At 39.4% G+C, this 23,893-nt stretch overlaps 1 protein-coding gene across 2 annotated transcripts in view; it reads right to left on the bottom strand.

Moving 5' to 3' along the window:
- The window catches only part of Srbd1 (S1 RNA binding domain 1), a 192,939-nt gene that overhangs the window by 116,618 nt on the left and 52,428 nt on the right, over positions 1-23,893 (bottom strand). The window lies entirely within an intron of this gene.

The following is a 23,893-nucleotide window of genomic DNA, read 5'->3' as shown; positions in this document are numbered from 1 at the left end:
GTGGGGAAACTAAACTGAATGCTGGGAGAAAGAAGGCAGAGTCAGAGAGATGCCATGGAACCACCAGAGGGAAAAGATGTGAGCTGCCAACTGAACTTTGCTGGTAAGCCACAAGCCTCATGGTAAAATATAAAATAATGGAAATGGGTTAATTCTAGATGTAAGAGCTCGCTAGCAATACGCTTAAGTGATTGGCCAAGCAGTTAATTAATACAGTTTCTATGTGGTTATTTCATGTCTGGGCGGCCAAGAACGAACAAGCAGCCTTCCAACAACAGGCACTCAACACAATTTGATCAAACTTCACCTCACTGAGCCTAGCACAGAATAAGGTTCTCAAAAATATTTAATTGATGAGAAGATTAACTTTTTTTTTTATTTTGACTTTTTGAGACAGGGTTTCTCTGTGTAACAGTCCTGGCTGTCCTGGAACTTGTTTGTAGACCAGGCTGTCCTTGAACTCACAGAGATCCGCCTGCCTCTGCCTTCCAAGTGCTGGGATTAAAGGCGTGCGCCACCACCTGGCTGAGCAGATGAAGTTTGATAGTCAAAAGAGATGGCAATTATCTATTCTAACCAGAAGATTCCTGAATGTACTATCAAAGGTGAAAACAACAATGACATCACAGTGTAATCTCAAGCATTCAACTGTGGTCAAGAATTCAAAGGAAATAACTTCACTTCTATAAAAGGGCAAACTTCCAGCTAGATATGGAATTCAAGAAGACAAATACATTTTACATTTCCCACTAAGCACAAACCTGTCAGGTCTCACTAAGGGAGGGTAAACAAAGAGAAAGCGGGGGAGGCAGTATCATAAGTGAAGAAGAGTAGAAACAAATCAAACCTGAAAGATCTGAGACATTGCAGAAACCCAGTGCATTCTTAGATATCCTCAGGCCAGCTGTCTTTATTTACTTCTTGGTTCTCCCTGTCAGGAATGAGGAAAATGTTGATCCAATCCCTGGTCTGAAAAGTTGAGTGAGGGTCTCTAAGATAATCTTCATGAGGAAAAAGCAAGTCTCACAATAGCACATGCAACAGGGTTCTATTTGTAAAAAGGAGCCATCATGCAAAACAGCAAAGGAATAATTAACACCGAATGAGAGGGGGGGGAGGGAGGTGGGGAGGGAGGGAGGGAGGGAGGGGGGAGGGAGGGAGGGAGGGAGGTTGGGAGGGAGATCTATACACAGCTAAACTCTTCAAAATCAAAAACACTTAGCTTTTGGTTCAAATTTTAATTATTGTTTTCCCCACCAAAGTATAAATCATCTAAAAGTGGAATCTCCTAGTAAAACTGGACATAAGAAGGTCTCAAAAAACTTGACAGGTACAGACTTCAGAAAGAAGCCGTGAAGAGAAGAGGTGCCTGATTTCCTCTTGTATAAGTAGAGAATTCTAATTTAAAAGCTGCCCAGGACCCTGAAGAGAAGGAAGTCACTAAATGCTATAATTAGAAGCCATGGTTCAAACAGGGGTGGAATGAACGATACTTAAGCATTTCTTGTAACAAAGACATTATAAAGGTTTCATTGCATTCACAGAATATCAAGTTCTGGCAATACCAACATCTGAATTTTAAGTCAGAAATTACTGCAAATGGTTAAAGTACCAAATGGAAAACGAAATTTCAATGAAGGCTGCAGCATGGTTTCGGTCTCAAAATATTGAAATCCCTAATTCAAGTCTGAGGGAGGTTCATCACAGTCCTTATGGCTCTTTGTAGTCCTTTGATTCTTGAAAATCACATGTTAAAGGGAGAAATAAAAGTGCTTTATATAACCATAATTATTTTAGGTAAACAAAACAACTAAATATGATGTGCAGCTTCAGCTGTGGACTTGACTGGCTTATGCAACACTGCAGGCACTGACGTGGTAGCCCTGCAAGAGTCCGTGCCGGTGGAACTGAGGAGGACTGGTCCATGCGAGTGTGGGAAGCAACAGGGAAGGAATTCAGAACTGGATACAAAGGGGAAAGTAGGAACCCAGATGAACCTGAGCAGTCATCTCTTTCTGTCCTGACGGAGGACCCCATGTTACCAGTCGCCTTATATTTCGAACGCCATTCTTTGCAGACCAAGAGTTAAAATAACCCTTCCTCCTCAATTTGCCTCTCTCGGCTATTTACTAACAATGTAGAGAACAGCTAAGACACTAAGTAGGCATGTGAATCAGGCAGAAGTATACTGATAACTGCTAAGCTGATGGCTCATTTGCAAGTTTAAGTTGCATTCTACCAAGCAGCTAACAAATGTCATTTCCTGATCCATGGCTATAATAATCCTTGCCAATCAAGAATAACTTGTAAATAATATGTTTGAATAACAATATACATTTATGAATTTATGTACTTTATGTTGATCACTAATAAGGCAGAATACACAAAACCCCAAAATATTAAATATATAAACAGTAACGGAAAGAAAAAAGTCCTTTCTAAGGAGCCAGATTCACTGTCTATGACTGTGAGTCAGAACAACTTCTCATGAGGCTGGAGGGAGCACAACTGCAAGGCAACTCTGTGGGCTACAGTAATGAGGTCACGTTTCAGACCAGCCTACACAGCAAGACCCTGTCTCAAAAACAAAAGGACAATATGCCCTATACAAAACTATTTACTAAAGAGGTATGGAGGTTGAAGGGCAATGGAACCAGATGGAAAAATGTCTATCTTCAGCTTTCATTCTGTTACCTATTCCTTAACATGCATCTTTTCTTCCCCAAAAGCTGCTCTTTTATAGGCAAACAAAGAGCCACATATGAAACATGGCAATGATGAGAGCGAATTCCACATTGCCTTTATGGGCAAACGAGCAGATGTGCCTCTCTCACCATCTTTCTCATCACAGACTTTGACTCCAAATGAACTGCACGTATGTTCACTGGACTAGGTTATCCCCTTTCATAAAACACAAGAGGCCTCAGTAGTTCATTTTGTGTTAATCATTATATTGTCAAAAATAATCTGCTTTTCTGGAAAAGAAAAGGTGATTATTAAACTCCTCACTCAAGTGTGGATGTTCTATATTCTGTAAGCCAAAATCTCTGGTCCAATAAACTGCCAAAAATAGGTCTTGGTTGAAATTTATGTTCACATCACTTATGAAAAAAATAAGTAGATAAGTGTATAGAAAATTATAGAATATAAAAATAAAGGAATTTGTGGGTTAGAGAAATGACTCTGCAGGTAAGAAAGTTTACTGATCTTTCAGAGGACTTGAGTTTAGTTCCCAGTACCATCAGACAGCCCACAATCCCTTGTAACCCCACTTCCAGGGGATCTGACACCTTCTCAGGTACCTGCATGTACATGGGGTGTGTGTGTGTACATATACTCATAAGGCACATACAATAAATCTTTTAAAACTATATATTGTATATACACATACCAATTTTGTAGCATTTTGCTTATATACAAATACACATTAATGCACACTGTTAACAAGACATCTTATTGAAATAGATTATAAAAGCCAGCCTTTTACAAGTCAGTGTTATGTTGGTATGTTCAAAATAAAACTTTGAAGGCAAATAAGCTTCACTTTCTCAAACAGGCCATAATTTCTATTTTCTACTATTTGGATGAGGAAAGCCTAGAGTAACGAGTACAGGTATAAATCCTGGGAACTGATGAGAGTCTTATAAGTGAACAGCTTTTACATGACTCCTCTTAAGTAGGGACAAACCATCAATAGTTGTAAACTGTAACAACACAAAAACAAGAATCAATTCAAAACCTAACTACAAGAAGTTCTACCCACAGACATCTGGCCCCCAAGAGACCCCAGCCTCTAAAAGATGCATCTATGGGAACTAGAGTTTATAACACACATGGCCAGCCTTTTCTGGATCCCACTTCCTTTGTCCTTTCTTCAGCCTCTGCTTCCCATGAAGCAGTCAAGAATAAACAGGCTTGGAAGTAACTGTTCCAATGATCTCTGGAAAAGATACTAACATTGTCTCTTATTTATTTTGTCACAGAAGTCTGAGGATTTTCTTTGGCCACCCTTTTCAACCTTCTGATAACCAAGGTACATGCTTGCTCCATTGAATCATAGCAACGCTCTGATCTGAAAACCCTCACACAGTGGAAAACAAAATCAGACTGGGAGAAGCACAGCTGGAAGATCGTGCTCTTAGCCTCTCACTGACTCTCCTCTCTGGCTCAGTATTGTCCCATCACCACCACTACCACCACCACCCTTACCATCCCACCCCCACCTCATCCCATGAACACTTGAAACAACTGCTTTAAATGTCTTTTAGTGCAGCAAGCAATAGCTTGTAAAAGGATGCAAAGTAGCTGAAACATTTGACAGACAATGTTAAATACCAGGGAATTCCTATCAACCATTTGACTTTGAAAGGAGCTTTGATGTTGGCTATCTTTCATGTGCCTCTTTCATGGCACATTAATAAAGAAAACGGAGCCGACGTAAATCAAGACCCAAGGTCACTGCCGTCTAGAATTTCAGCACTGTAGGTACCTGATGAAATGCGGATTAACACTGCATGAGTAGTGAATAAATAAAAGCACCTCGACCCACCAATCAGGCGAGCTTTACAAGTGCTTCTGAACTTTCTTCTGCAACCAGACCTGCGACACCTTTAATCCCCCATGTCCCGGAAACCTCATTATCATAATGTGAACCCAAATGTTCAGTTTCCTTCAATATGGAAGTGCTATGAAGCAGAAAAGGAATGGGAATTAAGTTGGGTATAACCTTAGAAATGTGCGGATGTGGGGAACTTAAAAGTGGCATTTCACTAAGTTAGGAGTACTTAATACAAAGATTTAGCCACATAAAACACATTGGAATCAAAACCTACCATATCATACCAAAAACCATAAATAAGGTGGATTCAAGAGCTATTTTCAACTCTGTGTTTCTGCTCCCTGAATCTCTAAGTCCTGCAGCGAAGTGGAAGGGATCTGAGCAAAGGATCTCTGCAATCCTGAATGATTCTAACACAAACTGCAGCGAGAAAGAACTTAGTAATTTGGTGTGACCCAGACAGGAGCAAGAAGAAACAACTTGCATGCTTCTAAATAAACAATGAAACATTTCTTTTTCAAAAGTGACAGGAAACTGCAAGGTGTCCAATGTCATAGGAAAGAATACAACATGAGTAGAACAGGCTGAGAGCTTATCTCAAAGTAGAAATGGTTCCATTATTTACCACTGACCCTCACCGAGAATTCACAGAGGAGCTATGAGCAAACAGAACTAAAGCCACTTAATATATCTGTCCCAATGTTCTACATGCCTGTGTTCCCTCTAACACAGAATCCAGCACAGACTACACTGGACTCTATGAAATGACTGAAAGGCAGGCTTCTCCATGTCTTACAATATGGTTCCCAACACTGCACAGAATATCATCAACGGAAAGGTATTAATTTCACTCACCTATTTACAAAGATTAGAGTCTTTAAAACTATTCTTTTATATTCTACTAACATCTCCAGAATGTTAGGTTAAAGTAGAAAGCAGAAACTAGCACTTATCTAGTACTTATATGTACTTTAAGAAATAACTGACTATAGACATGAAATGAATTATTTACTATTTCTTAAAACCACAGTAAAATGTCAGTTTACAAAAATGTAAAATTATGGATGCAAACTGAAAACTGCCCTGAAAAATATAAAATAATTGTTGAAAATGAACACTATTTCTTCTATAACCTAATGGCTATCAGAAACAAAACTCCAAAGTTCATCACTTATTACAGCAATGCTGGACACTTTGCTGTTTAATTGACACCTACATTCTGTTACAGCATGTACATTTGTCTAAATAGAACATCTGTTTCAGTTATACTACACTGTATCTTTGGCAAGAACTTACAATAAAACTAACAAAAACAATCAAGAATCTATATTGGAACTGGCAACAAAAGCAGATTTGTAACCAAAAACCTTAAGATGCAAAGTGACCATCACTGGGCTCTAGGCCAGTTCTAATCTAAGTCAATAAACAAAGATCTACAAGAAGGATGAAATTAAGAGTGGGCTGAAGTAACTCCTGCAGATTACTTAAACTGGACTCTATGACACAAAAACACATGGGTTACAAAACTGATAAAACACATTTTATTTTGATCAAAACCTGTCAAACTGAATTCAAATCTAAGCAAAAAACTCTCCCTTTATTATGTATTCCTCATGCCTCCTTTCCCACTCCACCTTGCTGAAGCAGTCTATTTAGCTACGTATGTTTAAAAACATTCTGGCCTTTCAACAAAAGGAAAATAAATTTATTTTTAAATTGACTGACTAGCACATATATTCCAACAAGAAGCCTTATTAAGAAGAGTCCAGTATTTATAGCAAGTGTGAGAATGGAGAAAATACTGAGATGTCAAAGGAAACAAAATCCTACAGTGTCTCTTACATCTTCCCAGGCTGTGACTACAAAAAGTTCAGAATTGATACACCACATCACCTTAATTTGCCGTGACTTATGAGGACCTTGTTGAGATCCTTAAAACAATTGAGGCCACCACAAGTTCTAAGACTAATTCATGCCAGGCATAGTAGTGTGTGCCTGTGACCTCAGTATTAGGAAGGCTACAGAAAGAGGATCACAAGTGTGAGCCCAGCCTAAGATACATAGTGACATCATGGGATGTCCTTCTTAATTACAGAGAAAGTTCCCCATGTAAGGCAGTGTTGTAATAGGAGCGGCGGGTCTGCGTCCCCGGCACCCAGCCGCCCGCATGGCTAGCTTATGCCCCGAAATAATTACACGGAAACTGTATTTTTTTAATTACTGCCTGGCCCATTAGTTTCAGCCTCTTATTGACTAGCTCTTACATATTGATCTAACCCATTTCTAATATTCTGTGTAGTACCATGAGCTGGCTTACCAGGAAAGATCTTAACCTGCGTCTGTCTGGAGTGGGAGAATCATGGCGACTCCTGACTCAGCTTTTTTCTCCCAGCATTCTCTCTGTTTACTCCGCCTACCTAATTTTCTGTCCTATTAAAGGGGCCAAGGCAGTTTCTTTATTACTTAACCAATGAAACAACAGATAGAAAGATGACCCACCTCCATCATTTCCCCTTTTTCTGTTTAAACAAAAAATGGCTTTCATTTTAACATAGTAAGATTACATATAACAAAATAGTTATCAAGCAAGAATTACAGTTACAATATTTATATCTATTTTATCTTTTATCATAACTAAGGAAAACTATAACTAACCATTTTTTAACTCCATCAAAGACTCCAGAAGGATACAATATTACCTAAGTAAACAAGAAATAAGAAACTTTAAACTCTAGAAATGACAGAGACATCTCATTGCCTGGACAGTCACTCAAAGTTCTTTTGTACCGTTGGGGCATCCATCTTTGGCCTACAGGCCCATAGTATCCAGCAGACATTTTTATGAAGCAGGAAATTTTAAAGACAGTTTAGTCATTTTTTGTTGTGTCCTGTAGAATGTCTCGCAGACTCTTTTATGAGTCAGGAACCCTGAAAGACCATCTCACCTTTAGGCAAGTTTAGTAGTTTTTTTTTTGTAGGTTCTTTGTGTCCAGTTTATGCAACAGTCCAGGCATGAGCAGTTTTATGCCCAAATGGCTATCAAACTCCATAAGGAGCCTCTTTGGTGCCCATCTTCCTCTTGAAGTAGATTGGTGGTGCCAGGAGCAGAGTGTCTCATTGTCATGAAAAGCCCTAAGTTATTAAAACATTAAATGCCATATTTTGTAGTCTTTGAAAGATATGAAGAATGCCTATCTAGCTGAAATATATCTATGTATATCTAGAAAATCTAACTAACATGACTAAAAGCTTGACAATTATCAATGATTATCCATTATCAACCTATATACATTACATTTTTAAAGGAATTATACAATCACAATACCTTAATTAAGATCAGAAATACATATATATATATAACAAAATTGACCTTAAAATCTATACCAATGTAAATTATTTATATCTATATCATATCCCCCTTTAAATGTAAAAGAATATTTATAAACAATATTTGGGAATATGGGCGCAGTTTTTTTTTCTCCAAACTGTTTTCTGCTGAATGGGGGCGCTGTATTTAGATCTTTCATGGTGTAACCTGTGTGTCAGGGTCATCTCAGTCGGCAGTTGAATGAAGTAATTTTTTGAAGGTGTTTACAGCAACCTTTTAGGAGGGCGTGGTCTATCATACCATATCGGGATAGACGCAATCCACAGAGTCTTATCCTCTGTGAAAACAAAAGAAGACCCTCTCCAAAGCATCATATCCTTAGACCCATATTTTGAAATCATAATACCCTTATATCCATTTTGGTTTAGTTTGGCAGCCCATATAATGAAATGTCTCTCTGTATTTAGCTCCTTTACAGTCAAAAATTTTAAAGAAAACACAATAATACAAAGAATCCAGACTCTTTGTGAATTTTTTATTTTTACGTGGCTTATTTTTTTTTATTTTTTTTAATCTATAACTATTTGTACTCTGTCTCTTTAAAGACTTTATCCCCTAAAGTTAAAGTCTTTCTTTTTTGTTTAAACAGAAAAAGGGGAAATGATGGAGGTGGGTCATCTTTCTATCTGTTGTTTCATTGGTTAAGTAATAAAGAAACTGCCTTGGCCCCTTTAATAGGACAAAAAATTAGGTAGGCGGAGTAAACAGACAGAATGCTGGGAGAAAGAAGCCGAGTCAGGAGTCGCCATGATTCTCCCACTCCAGACAGACGCAGGTTAAGATCTTCCCTGGTAAGCCAGCTCGTGGTACTACACAGAATATTAAAAATGGGTTAGATCAATATGTAAGAGCTAGCCAATAAGAGGTTGGAACTAATGGGCCAGACAGTGATTAAAAGAATACAGTTTCCGTGTAATTATTTCGGGACATAAGCTAGCCATGCGGGCGGTCGGGTGCTGGGGACGCAGCCCTGCCGCCCATATTACAACAAGGCAGGGAAGGAAATGGAGTAATTAATGAGAAAGAAGAGAAATTTCCTCACACAAAACAGTACTGCCTTCTTAGCATCATGAGGTTACATAGCTAAACACAGTTGCACAGCAAATTTGTTAGAAAGCAAATCTCTTTCAACTAAGGCAAAAGGAGGTCAGATGGTTTGTGTTGTTTGAGAGAATTGCCCATACCCAAAAATCAAAGAAACCTTAGAAATCACCTGATAAAAAACAACAACAACAACAACAACAACAACAAACCCTCTACACCTAACACCTCAAAAGTCATTTATTCAAATGACAGTTCACACAACAAGACTGTATCTAAAACCTAAAGCCTTTCAAATTTTTTTAGGTATTAATTCTAACCGATCTCTGTCCACAGATTTGAAAAGCATGCCTCTAAAACTGACTAATAACCAGTCCCTTGTATGAGGCAAGGCACTACGGCCCTCATACCAGGTATTAATCAACATTCCTTGGAGAGTCAGTCACATAGCCAGCACCTCTAGTTTGCCCATTGGGTCTAGAAAGACTATCGAAGACTGTGGCTATGATCGGAAGTGTCCAGAGGTTCCCGCCACCACGTCTGACAAGACAGTCATTGTCAGAACAGCCAAAAAACCGCTGTCTTCCTCCGGTTTCCACAATACCTCACAACACACTGTGCTTTCAGAATGCTAGTCAGAAATCCACCCAGAACATCAATGTTTCATCTGCACAATGAAATTAAAAAAAAAAAAAAAAAACAAAAAACCAAAACCTTCCTTATCTTAGAGAGGTCGCCCTACTTTAATTACAGTCCTGTCTCCTTTTGTGATACTCATTCCTATCTTCAGTCCTAAAATCATTTATTTCTCAAATCTTTAGGAGAGGTGAACAATTCTGCTTTGGTGAGGCTTATGGCAATCAGAACTATCTACAAGCAGTGGGATCCATTTATTACGCTCTTTCCCTTAAGATAATTATTAAAAGCCTTTTATGTTATACTTAGCACATAGAAGAAGAAAAGTAAAAGCATTTGGACCGTAAGCTTTAGTCTCTGAGAACAATTTTTGATATTCCCTCTTACGCATCCTTGGCTACCTACATTTTTTTTCAGCTTTATGTTTCTGTAAAAGTCAAGCTTGGCAGGAAGTCTGCAGTCAGTACATATAAATTGGTTTTCACGTTTAGTTTCTATTTTTTTCTTCCTAGTGGCAAAGCCCTGGAAGCCAATGTAGTCTATTCAGAACATGATGGAATATTTGCATATAAAACAGCATGATTACATATATAAGAGCTAAATCAGATACTAAATGCTAGCAGATGTCAAAAGAAAATGTTCGAATGTAAAAGAAAATTTATTCCAATCTTAGTTTAAGCAGAGAAAATTCAAACTCTTTACAAAAAAAAATACAGCATTCTTAATACACTGTTTAAAGCAATTACCTGATACATTTTAACGGACATAAGACTTGTTCCGCAAGCCAATCACCCAAACAGTTTTGATTTTCTACAATAACCATTTTATATTCTCTTTTGAATAAAATCCTACTCCCAAAAGTTCATCTCAGTTGGTCTACAAAAGCCTTTTCTTTTGCAATGAAATCACAATAAACCCTGATGTGTCACCAACCAGTATTTAGGAAGTGTTCTGACATGAGGATCTTACTGAGAAAATTCTATTACTAATTTAAATTCCCAGGAACCCTTGGAAAGGGTTGTGGTTTGTGGAGGCACAGGCTAGTTGTCTGGGTCATATCCACTGTGCTTTGTGAACTACTGACCTGCTTGCTTTCATAGTAAGGATCCAAGTTCTCTTTCTAAAACACCCTACCCGCTCATTAAAGGGTGCTGCTAGCCAGCTTTCCCTCGTAGCAGACTTCTAAGTTTCTACAGGGTTGCCGGGTTTCATATAGGAAGGATTCTCAAACTTATCTGATGGTGCCACTAAAGATAACGAACACCCTGCATATCACAACCCAGTGTCTAGTCCATACATTCAAGCTAAGTAGTCGTGAGATGATAACTGGCCTGCAGTTTAAGACACACATTTTCTGTTATTTCAACTAAAATGTTTTTAGCTTTCACCAATGGACTGCAATCTACATTATGAAAAACATGGCTCATATAATATGGCCAAACAAGAACACTGATAAATTCACACACCCCTTCCTTCAGCTTGGGTGACTTTCTTAAGACCATGAAAAGAGCATCTGCTCCACCTGAAACCTGTTCTTCTTGCCCCTCTCTATACTCTTCCTTTGCTTTTAACTCTCCATGTGTAGTGTATCACTAATTCATGTACCATATGTAAATTCATGCATATTTATATGTAAGTTTTCCCCACTAAAAAAAAAAAAAAAAAAAAAAACTAGATCAGTGGTTTTCGACCTTCCAATGATGTGACCCTTTAATACAGTTCCTCATGTGACCCCAACAACAAAATTATTTCATTGCTACTTCATAACTGTAATTTTCTATGCTATGAACCATAATGTAAATACATGATATGTGACCCTAAAGGGGACATGACCCACAGATTGAGAATCACTGTTCTGGATGGAAGTTGCTTTGTGCTGTTCACTGATCTCATTCACAGCATACAGAATGGTGCCTTTGAGTCTGAGTGCTGAGCCACATGTCCTGATTGCATGAAAAAAGCACCCACCGTGTGCTTGTTAGGATAAAAGCTACAAAGTAACCACAAACATTTGTCCTAAAAATGACTGTGTCTGGGTGTTAGGGAAAGAAACTGTCTTTAGGAAGGTTGAAGAAATGCTGGAGCTTTTGTTGCAGCAATACCTCAAGGTGAAGGGCATTCAATGCATGCCATGCCAGAGGTCTTCATGTAGACACTATTGGAGCTTCATCTATGTTCCCTGGACTATGGACACCCTTATAAACACGCTTTGGAGAAGCTGACCACTCCAAGGACAAAGGAAGAAAGATATGGCATGGAGGGCGAGATGAGGAAGAAAGAGAATATTTGCAAGCACAAGTTGATGAGAAAGAAACTCAAAAGAGAAAGAGCTATGCTCAGATCTTGTGGGCCCTTCTTTGAGAGGAGGCAAGAACGGTAAGATAAAATGGGCCTGAATGGAAAAGTATGCATGTTTGCTTTAAAGAAATTCTGTCTAAAGGTAATAAGATGCAAAACGATCCTCTAAAAGCAGTGGAAAGCCTGATCCATAATGAGTCACAACTGGCCCTATGGAGAAGACATCACAGCTTCCAAGTGGGGGAATCAAACAAGCACAGAGAAAAATTCTTGAAAATATCTCGTCAAAGACTGGTGATTATGTTTGATCCACCCAGAGGGTCTGAGCTCCAGATTACCACCACCCCCACTTACTAAACACATTTTTATTTTCCTATCACTATAACTCTGAGACCGTCGCTTAGAGGGATCAAGCTACTGAGACTGGGAGGAAAAAAAAGCACCAAAAAAACATGGTAAGGCCCACCATGACAACCTCCAGTTCCTACATTAGTGTTTTCTGGAGGGAAGCAGGCCTGTTACAGAACTAAGTCATCAACCACAGAGCCCTGGTGACTGTAGTAGAGGCACACTTCAGGTGCTGAAAAGGCGTGGTTCTAATGACTGAGAAAGGCTGAAAAAGCTCTGATAATTGTCCATTATTCAGCTAGGGACTACCCTGAATGCATCCAAATAGGTGAAATAATGGGTTGGGATCTGAGGGAAAGGCTCCCTCCCTACTCTTATTGAGTTTAGCTGATTAAATTCAAATTCAGATGCAGAATTACCTGCAGCACAAACAAATATACAAATAAAACAGCTAAAGAAGCCTATTAGTATATGAATGCCAATCTGTGAGTAGTAGATTACAAAATAGTTTTGCTTTCCTTTGTATTTTCTGAGTTTAATAATAAAAACTTCTCTTTGAACATAATTATGAAAAAATTAAATTTCCAGAGAACAAAAGCTATGCCATGTACATATATATTTCCATAGGCAGTTATAACCTGAAGAAATGAGTAATTCTAAAAATGTAAACTAAGATGGGTAAAAGTGTTACTCTTCAAATTTTCTATGATCAGATTTGTTTCTTTGATGCCTAAAACTCAAAAAAATTAATCCCAAAGGAAGAAAATCACATGCCTTTTCTTTATGAGCAAAATGAAAGACTACCCACCTGGGCTAATTGTTACTGACAACTAAAAGTCATAAATAAAATACACTATCTATAAGACATCTATGTGTGGTGATTATTTTGTTTGTGCTCTAATGTAGCTTGCCTGAAGATCAGAGGGTGAAGCAAGTCATTAGTTAATCATAGAGGTCTGGAGGTCTATATAGATAGGAGACAGGAAGTGATATGCCTGGGCAGAGAGAGGAATATAAGGCAGGAGGAGACAGGCGCTCGGCCCCTTTCAATTGGTGGAATTCATAGAGGCAGGAACTCTAGTGGCTGGCTATTATTCTGCTTCATTGATCTTTCAGCTTTCACCCCCTAATATCTGATTCTGGGTTATTAAGACTAACTAGGATCACACTTCATCTATGAGTCAGCATGAAAGAGAGACTCAAACTAAAGAGATGAAGTACATGCAGCAAGCTCCATTTCTGAACTTTGTGGCTGAGAGCAGGTGCCGAGCTGAGTGAATTTTATGTTCTAGCTTCACTGTTTCACGGAGTTTCACAAACCCCCAGAAACAGCTACAAAATCTGGGTCTACCAAAGGTATTAACTAGAGATTTCACCCCCTAGAAAACTGACACCCAAAAGGGTTAAGCCCTTGGTAAAATGTAAAATAGAAATTAATTCACTACATCTTGTACCCTGAAGACCACAGTGAATGTCACAGACATCACTGATGAGGATACAAAGCCTAAGTCAGTTCTCCAGTTTGCAGGTTAAATTCACACTACCTGGGTGGTTAGACAAACAAACAAACAAACAACAAACAACAAACAAAACCCCTCAAGTTGATCTCAACTAGTATTGTCTACAGAAGCCAATAGAAGCAAATGAAAATCTTTGAAAACAGGCACAATCAATTCAGGCCTCGGTGGATTTCCACAGAAGAAGCCACTGGAAACTGGAATTTGCAGTAGAAACTGAACAGCAGAGGAAAAAAAGACCACGAAGAACCAGCAGTGACGACAGATGGCAGAGACTGACTTATCCTCACACAGATAGGAAACACCACTGTTGCCACGACTAAGGAGTCAAAGGCAAGTCTAGGAACATACATGTTCATGAAGAACTAAAACCTGTAAGCAACATCAAACAGGTGTGAGAAAAGTAGAGCATTAGAAATGAAACACAGAATAAAATTAAAAATTAAGTATCAATTCTTTGAGCACTAAATGACAGATTAAATGAACATTATTAAAACTATAAAACTTCAGCCTAGGGGTGGTAGCTCACGCCTTTAATACCAACACTCGGGAGACAGAGAAAAGTGGACCTCTGTGAGTTTGAGGCCAGAATGGTCGATGGAGTGAGTTCCAGGACAGCCAGGGCTACACAAAGATACTTTATCTTGAAAAACAAATTTTTAATAATTGATAGATTGAACTTCTGAAGTTCATCAAAATTAAACTGTTTTGCTATTTCCAAAAGTCTATCAAAAAGAAAAAGAAAAGTCAAAATTAGCATTAATATTATAAAACATAACTAATAATGAACTTAAACATAAAAATAAATTTTAATACTTTCATTAAGCAACAGAAAAGAAAAAAATTTCTAAAACTTTGTTCTTACATTAATTTGGGCAAATGTGTTAACTTGGGAGCATAGACCCCAGCCCCTCGCATCTATCCCAGCCCCCAGGCCTGAGAGTTGTATTGGTCTGGACTCCAAATATTCCCACAGAGTATTTAAGTGAACTCTCCAAAGAGGATCACGTGGTCCCTTTTCCTTCTGGTGGTTGCATCTGTGGCCTTCTGGTTCCCCCTGGGGGCCACCCGAGAGCGCAGGACTCCCATTAAACCTGGATATTTCTTAATTTGGGTCGTTTTGATTTGGCTTAATTGGAATTTTGTGTCGGCAGAGAGCTCAAGTTAGGAAAAATTACTAACAGTGTGTGTGTGTGTGTGTGTGTGTGTGTGTGTGTGTGTATATATACACATTAGTACCTCAACGCACATGTGGAAGTCAGAGGACAAACTGCAGAACTTGCATCTTTCTTTCTACTCTGTGGGGCCTGAAGATCAAACTCATTGCCAGGCTTGGCAGCAAGTACCTTTACCCACTGAGCCGTCTCACCACATCCAGCACCCACACCAAGCTTCCAAGCTTCTCACAACTACCTGTAACTACAACTCCAGATGACCTGATGCCTTCCTCTGGCCTCTATGGGTACCATCACACATATGACACATAAACACAGAGATACACATAAATTAACATTTTTAAAGAAAGTAAATCTTTAAAACTTAAGTAAGATTTAATAATTCAAACAAAATTCAAAACACCAGTTGTTTGGTTGAGGGGCTTCACCTCAGCTCCTGTCATAAGCTCCCTCCCCTGGAATTGCCTCAGTTCAAATTCCACCTCTGAGAAAGCCCGCCAAACGGCGATCCTTCCCCAGGGAAGGTTAAGACCACAGACTATTTAAACTGCCCCCTCAGAGAATGAACACGTGGTCTCTGGATTTCGCTTGGTCTCCCCTTCTCTTTCTCCCCCTCTCCATGTTTTCCTGGGGCCACCTAGGAATAAGGTCATTTGTTAAAAATGGGTGTCATTTAATTCAGTCTGATTGGGATTATTTGTGTCTGTGGAGAGGATTGTCTTAAAAAAATACTTTAACACCAGTTACATGGGCTAGATGGATAGGATAAGCAGAAGCAATAAACAAAAAGTGTGTTAAAAAGCCTCAAATCTGGGAGCAATGGCACAATGAGATAAATTTCATGATTTAAAAAAAAAAGCTTTATTTTCTTCCAATTAGATCTAATACTTTAAGTACCCTATGGCGTAATGTTTTTAAACAGCAGAGCCCTAATTGGCCAGCATTTTAGCAAGAGTGAGAACTACGGTACAGAGAGGAACTAGCACACTGACTCTGCCATCCCAGCATTCCTGTTAGGAACAATAATGAGGCGCTTCCTCAGAGCTTTGCTCCAGTGCTAGAATGTACTCAGTATAAACTGCAAATATATGAAAATATCTTAAGGATGAATTCATTTTAAAAATCTGTATTCCAGGCCAGACCAGCACGCAGACGCGGCAGCCTGCAGACAGGGCGGATGCGGGATGGTCAAAGCATGAAACAGTGAAGCCCACACTGAGAGCAGATCGCCCCACTACAATTAAATCAAGTAGGTTTTTTGGGGGCTGGCCTGCAGAGTGGTAGGCCTTTTATTGGTGAGGTCCCCTGGCGAACGGGGAGCCTGCTTCTGTCCCTGAAGACCCTCCTGAGTGGGGAGAGTGTGCTTGGCCCGCGGCAGGACCCAGGAAACGGAGCGGGGGCATTGCCCGACACCCTTGACTCCCCGGTCAGTCTGCAAGGGCTGCTCCCCTCTGCTGGGGCTACCCTCCTCTGCTACGACCGCTCTCTCACTGGCCCATCCCAGCTTGCACACAGGGGCCTCCTTCCTTCTCCCTCCCTTCCGCAGGATCATGGGATCTCCAAGTTCAGCCTGTTTGGGTGCTGGGTGGGGTGCGCAGGGCAGAGGGCAGTGGGAATTTCTTTGTTTTGGTGGCTGGCCTGCAGAGTGGTAGGTCTTTTGTTGGCGAGGTCCCTGGTGAACGGGGAGCCTGGTCCTGTTCCTGAAGACCCTTCTGAGTGGTGAGAGGGATCTTGACTCGTGGTGGAAGCCAGGAATCAGAGCGAGGGCATTTTGTAAGCGGGGCCCCTAGCTAGCAGGGAAACCTGATCCTGTTTTAAAAGACCCATTAGATAGCATCGATAGGAGGAGATGGGCAGGAACCAAGGCAAGAATTCACCCAACAATCTGAAAAACAACATGAAAACACCAGAACCCAATGATCTTACAACAGAACGACGAGAATACCCTAACACAGAAGAAGTGGAAAAAATTGACTTTATGAAAGCAATAGAGTCCCTTAAACAACATGTAAAAAAATGCCCTTATAGAGATGGATGAGAAGTATAACAAAAAGTTTGAAGAAATGAGTAAATACGTAAATGATACCCTGGGAAACCAAGAAAAAACGATCAAACAGGTAATGCAAACAGTTCAAAAATTGAAAACTGAAATGGAAGCAAGGAAGAAAACACAAACTGAGGACCAGCTGGATATGGAAAATCTAGGTCAACGAGCAGAGACTACAGAAACAAGCATAATCAATAGAATACAAGAGATAGAAGAAAGAATCTCAGATTCTGAGGACACCATAGAGAAAATAAACGCACTGACCAAAGAAAACAGCAAAGCCAACAAATTCTCATCACAAAACATTCAGGAAATATGGGACACAATAAAAAGACCAAACCTAAGAATAATAGGGATACAAGAAGGAGAAGAGTCACAGTTCAAAGGCCCAGAAAATATTTTTAACAAAATTATGGAAAAAACTTTCCCAACATATAGAAAGATATTCCTTTGAATATTCAAGAAGCATACAGAGCACCAAATAGGCTGCATCAAAAAAAAAAAAATCCCGTCGCCATATAATAATCAAAACACAAAATATACAGATTAAAGAATATTAAGAGCTGCAAAGGAAAAAGGCCAAGTAACCTATAAAGGTAAACCGATCAGACTTACACCTGATTTCTCTATGGAAACCATGAAAGCCAGAAGGTCCTGGATAGAGGTACTGCAGAAACTAAGAGACCATGGATGCAAGCCCAAACTACTATACCCAGCCAAGCTATGGTTCACTATCAATGGGGAAAACAAGACATTCCAGGATAAGAAAAAATTTAAACAATACGTAGCCACAAATCCAGCCCTACAGAAAGTAATAGAAGGAAAATCACAACCCAAGGAATCCAACATAGCCAACACTGCCTACAATAACTCAGGCATCTAGAGACCCTTCACCAGCACAACTCAAAGAAGGGAGACACACAAACTCTACTACCAAAAACAATAGGAATAACCAGAGTAAACAAGCACTGGTCATTAATATCACTTAATATTAATGGTCTCAATTCACCTATAAAAAGGCACAGAGATTGGATACGAAAACAGGATCCAACATTCTGCTGTTTACAAGAAACACATCTCAATCACAAAGACAGGCATCTACTCAGAGTAAAGGGTTGGGAAAAGGTGTTTCAAGCAAATGGTCCTAAGAAAAAAGCAGGTGTGGCCATACTAATTTCAAACTAAAATCAATCAGAAGAGATAGAGATGGACACTTTATACTCATAACAGGAACAATTCATCAGGATGAAGTCTCAATCCTGAATATCTACATCCCTAATATAAAAGCACCCACTTATGTAAAAGAAATATTACTAGAACTCAAGGCAGACATCAAACCACACACACTAGTAGTAGGAGACTTCAACACACCTCTCTCTCCAATGGACAGGTCAATCAGACAGAAACCAAATAGAGAATTAAGAGAATTATTGGAGGTAATGAAGCAAATGGACTTAACAGATATCTATAGAACACTCAACCCAAATAGGAAAGAATATACCTTCTTCTCTTGCAGCTCATGGAACCTTCTCGAAAATTGCCGACATACTCGGAAACAAAGGAAACCTCCACAGATACAAAAAAAATGAGTGTCTACCTGTGTCTTATCAGATCACCACGGACTAAAGTTAGAAGGCAACAACAATGCTACCCCCAGAAAGCCAACAAACTCATGGAAACTGAACAGTCAACTACTGAACCACACCTGGGTCAAGGAAGAAATTAAGAAAGAAATTAAAGTCTTCCTTGAATTTAATGAAAATAAAGAGACAACATACTCAAACCTATGGGACACGATGAAAGCAGTGCTAAGAGGAAAGTTCATAGCACTAAGTGCCCACTTAAAGAAAACGGAGAAAGCATACATTGGGGTATTAACAGCACACCAGAAAGCTCTAGAAAAAAAAGAAGCAGAGGCGCCCAGGAGTGTAGAAGACTGGAAATAATCAAACTGAGGGCGGAAATCAACAAAACAGAAACACAGAAAACAGTCCAAAGAATCAATGAAACAAAAAGTTGGTTCTTGGAGAAAATCAACAAGATCGACAAACCCTATCCAAACTAATTAAACGACAGAGAGAGAACACGCAAATAAATAATATCAGAAATGAAAAGGGGGACATAACCACAGACACAGAGGAAATTCAGAGAATCATTAGATCATACTACAAAAGCCTGTATGCCACAAAACTGGAAAATGCAAAAGAAATGGACATTATTTTAGATAAGTGCCACATACCAAAGCTAAACCAAGACCAGGTGAACGATCTAAATAGACCTGTTAGTCGTGAAGAACTGGAAACTGTTATCAAAAATCTCCCTTCCAAAACAAGCCCAGGACCTGATGGTTTCAATGCAGAATTCTACCAGAACTTCCAAGAAGAGCTAATACCTATACTCCTTAATGTATTTCACAATATAGAAACAGAAGAGTCATTGCCAAATTCCTTTTATGAAGCTACAGTTACCCTGATACCAAAACCACACAAAGGCCCAACCAAGAAAGAGAATTATAGGCCTATCTCACTCATGAATATTGACGCAAAAATTCGCAATAAAATACTGGCAAACCGAATCCAAGAACACATTAGAAAAATTATCCATTATGATCAAGTAGGCTTCATCCCAGAGATGCAGGGCTGGTTCAACATAAGCAAATCTATCAATGTAATCCACCATATAAATAAACTGAAAGAAAAAAACCATATGATCATTTCATTAGATGCTGAAAAAGCATTCGACAAAATTCAACACCCCTTTATGATTAAGGTCTTGGAGAGATTAGGGATACAAAGATCATACCTAAATACAATAAAAGCTATTTACAGCAAGCCGACAGCTAACATTAAATTAAATGGAGAAAAACGCAAAGCCATCCCAATAAATCAGGAACACGACAAGGATGTCCACTCTCTCCACACCTCTTCAATATAGTGCTTGAAGTTCTAGCAATAGCAGTAAGACAACATAAGGGGATCAAAGGGATTCATATTGGAAAGGAAGAAGTTAAGCTTTCGTTATCTGCAGATGATATGATAGTATACATAAGAGACCCCAAAAACTCTACCAAAGAACTCCTACAGCTGATAAACACCTTTAGTAATGTGGCAGGATACAAGATCAACTCCAAAAAAATCAGTTGCCTTCTTATACACTAAGGATAAGGAAGCAGAGAGGGAAATCAGAGAATCATCACCTTTCACAATAGCCACAAATAGCATAAAATATCTTGGGGTAACTCTGACCAAGGAAGTGAAAGATCTGTTTGACAAGAAGTTTAAGTCTTTGAAGAAAGAAATTGAAGAGGACACCAGAAAATGGAAGGATCTCCCTTGCTCTTGGACTGGGAGGCTAAACATAGTAAAAATGGCAATTCTACCAAAAGCAATCTATAGATTCAACGCAATCCCCATCAAAATCCCATCAAAATTCTTCACAGATCTGGAGAAGACAATAATCAACTTTATATGTAAAAACAAAAAAACCCAGGATAGCCAAAACAGTCTTACACAATAAAGGATCGTCTGGAGGCATTACCATCCCTGACTTCAAACTCTATTACAGAGCTACAGTATTGAAAACAGCTTGGTATTGGCATAAAAACAGAGAAGTTGACCAATGGAATCGAATAGAAGACCCGGACTTTAACCCACAAGCCTATGAACACCTGATTTTCGATAAAGGAGCTAAAAGTATACAATGGAAAAAAGAGAGCATCTTCAACAAATTGTGCTGGCAAAACTGGATGTCAATCTGTAGAAGAATGAAAATAGATCCATATCTATCACCATGCACAAAACTCAAGTCCAAATGGATTAAAGACCTCAATATCAGTCCAAACACACCGAACCTGATTGAAGAGAAAGTGGGAAGTACTCTACAACACATGGGCACAGGAGATTGCTTCCTACGTATAACCCCAGCAGCACAGACAGTAAGGGCAATAAATGGAACCTCCTGAAACTGAAAAGCTTCTGTAAAGCAAAGGACACTGTCACTAAGACAAAAAGGCAACCCACTGACTGGGAGAAGATCTTCACCAACCCCGCGACTGACAAAGGTCTGATCTCCAGAATATATAAAGAACTCAAGAAACCAGACTGTAAAAAACTAATCAACCCAATTATAAAATGGGGCACTGAGCTGAACAGAGAATTCTCAACAGAAGAAGTTCAAATGGCCAAAAGATACTTAAGGTCATGCTCAACTTCCTTAGCGATCAGGGAAATGCAAATCAAGACAACTTTAGGATACCATCAAAAACACCAATGATAGCCTTTGCTGGAGAGGTTGTGGAGTAAGGGGTACACTCATCCATTGCTGGTGGGAATGCAAACTTGTGCAACCACTTTGGAAAGCAGTGTGGCGGTTTCTCAGGAAACCTACCCCTGGACCCAGCAATACCACTCTTGGGAATATACCCAAGAGATGCCCTATCATACAACAAAAGTATATGCTCAACTATGTTCATAGCAGCATTGTTTGTAATAGCCAGAACCTGGAAACAACCTAGATGCCCTTCAATGGAAGAATGGATGAAGAAAGTATGGAATATATACATATTAGAGTACTACTCAGCAGTAAAAAACAATGACTTCTTGAATTTTGCATGCAAATGGGTGGAAATAGAAAACACTATCCTGAGTGAGGTAAGCCAGACCCAAAAAGAGGAACATGGGATGTACTCACTCATAATTGGTTTCTAGCCATAAATAAAGGACATTGAGCCTATAATTCGTGATCCTAGAGAAGTTAAATAAGAAGATGAACCCAAAGAAAAACATATAATCATCCTCCTGGATATCAACCTTCATCAGGCGATGAAAGGAGACAGAGACAGAGACCCACATTGGAGCACTGGACTGAAATCCCAAGGTCCAAATTAGGAGCAGAAGGAGAGAGAATACGAGCAACGAACTCAGGACCGCGAGGGGTGCACCCACATACTGAGACAATGGGGATGATCTTTCGGGAACTCACCAAGGCCAGCTGGACTGGGTCTAAAAAAGCAGGGAATAAAACCGGACTCGCTGAACATAGCGGACAATGAGGACTATTGAGAACTCAAGAACAATGGCACTGGGTTTTGATCCTACTGCACGTACTGGCTTTGTGGGAGCCTAGGCAGTTTGGATGCTCACCTTACTAGACCCGGAAGGAGGTGCGAGGTCCTTGGACTTCCCAAAGGGCAGGGAACCCTGACTGCTTTTCAGGCTGATGAGGGAGGGGGACTTGACTGGGGGAGGGGGAGGGAAATGAGAGGCGGTGGCGGGGAGGAGGCAGAAATCTTTAATAAAGAAATAAAAAAAAAATAGAAAAAAAAATCTGTAATCCATTACTAGAATGTATTCCAAAGAAATAAAGGTAAGTGCAAAGACCAAAGCATAAAATACTTGATTTAGCCTCATTTAAAATTATTATAATTAGAAAAATCTCAGCTGTCAAGCAAGGAATGACTAAAACTGGGTATAGTCACACAACAGTGCACCTGTAAGTGATGTTTAAATGTTGTGGGGCATGGTGACTGGCATGGAAAGATGACAACATACTAAGGAAAAGCACACAAAACAAACAGTGGGGACTCCTTTTCACAACATATTATAAACCACATAAATATTAGAAATATAATCTAAGGCATAAATTTCATTTTAGGCATTGGACTGAAAATCCTACCACAGAGCCACGTTCTCTAGCTAGTCTCTTGTAACATGTATTTTTAATTTCTTTATTTTAAAAGGGTTGACTTTTTCATCTTCAAGTCTTTTATTTACTCCCCAAGTGACTTAACCTTTTAAGGCTCATCCAATTCCCTATAAAGATTTGTGAGAGGAACATCAACTTACCTTAAGCAAAAAAAATAATGATTCCTGCCGGGCGGTGGTGGCGCACGCCTTTAATCCCAGCACTTGGGAGGCAGAGGCAGGTGAATCTCTGTGAGTTCGAGACCAGCCTGGTCTACAAGAGCTAGTTCCAGGACAGGCTCCAAAGCCACAGAGAAACCCTGTCTCGAAAAACCAAAAAAAAAAAAAAAAAATGATTCCTTAAATTACGCTTTTCTACTGCTAACAGTTTTAACCCACTGGGAGGAAAGGGGAGTGAGCTTCAGTGAGTGTTTCCCAGCTGTCCACCACCAAGGCTTCCTTCCTAGTAGGCTCTGGCCACTTCTGTCCCTCCCTTGCAAACCGCACTCCCAGACCTCCCCACAGCACCCGTCTCTGCAGCCTTTCACCACACACTGTACTTTCTCAATCCATTCCAACTCTTGCTGATAAAAGTGTTCATTTGAAAGCAAAACTATTTCTTCTTTTTAAGATTTGCCTGCTAACATCCACGTGGACAGTAAAGTTTTCAGTACAGAAACATAAACACCAAGTCAAATAACAGCACAAACTGTTCTGTATTTCTAGACACCAGGCTTGGAGTGACCTCATGTATCTATGATGCTCCAAAATATACACAATGCTGTGATTTAAAGCAATCTTTAGCCTAAAGCTTGCCAACTGGAGATTAAAATGTAAGACAGCAAATATTAAACATTTGCTCCAGTTATTTCATGATTCAATTATATAACTCTAACCATATCATACTTTTATCTATCTTTGAAAAATATTAAGGCTATAAAATCCCAAATGCTCAAAAATCACTTACACCTATTCCTGAAATATTTACATCAAATTAAGATGAACAGATGAGAATGAAATTGGCTGTAATAAACATTATCAGCTATATCCAGGGGATTCACTTAGCTTCTCAAAAGTCGTGGTCCCCTTTGCAGTTTTTAGAATAGGAAAGACAGACATGCAGAATGCCCAAGCTAACTTAACAGTGGCAGAAGGAGAAGAATCAAGGTGACTTTTCAATTTGCTTCTTTCCTGAACTACATCC

This window comes from Chionomys nivalis, chromosome 1 (genome assembly GCF_950005125.1).
Source record: "Chionomys nivalis chromosome 1, mChiNiv1.1, whole genome shotgun sequence".
In the NCBI taxonomy this organism is placed as follows: domain Eukaryota; kingdom Metazoa; phylum Chordata; class Mammalia; order Rodentia; family Cricetidae; genus Chionomys; species Chionomys nivalis.
Note: the sequence above shows the minus strand (reverse complement) of the source record. Positions and strands in the feature narration are given on the sequence as shown.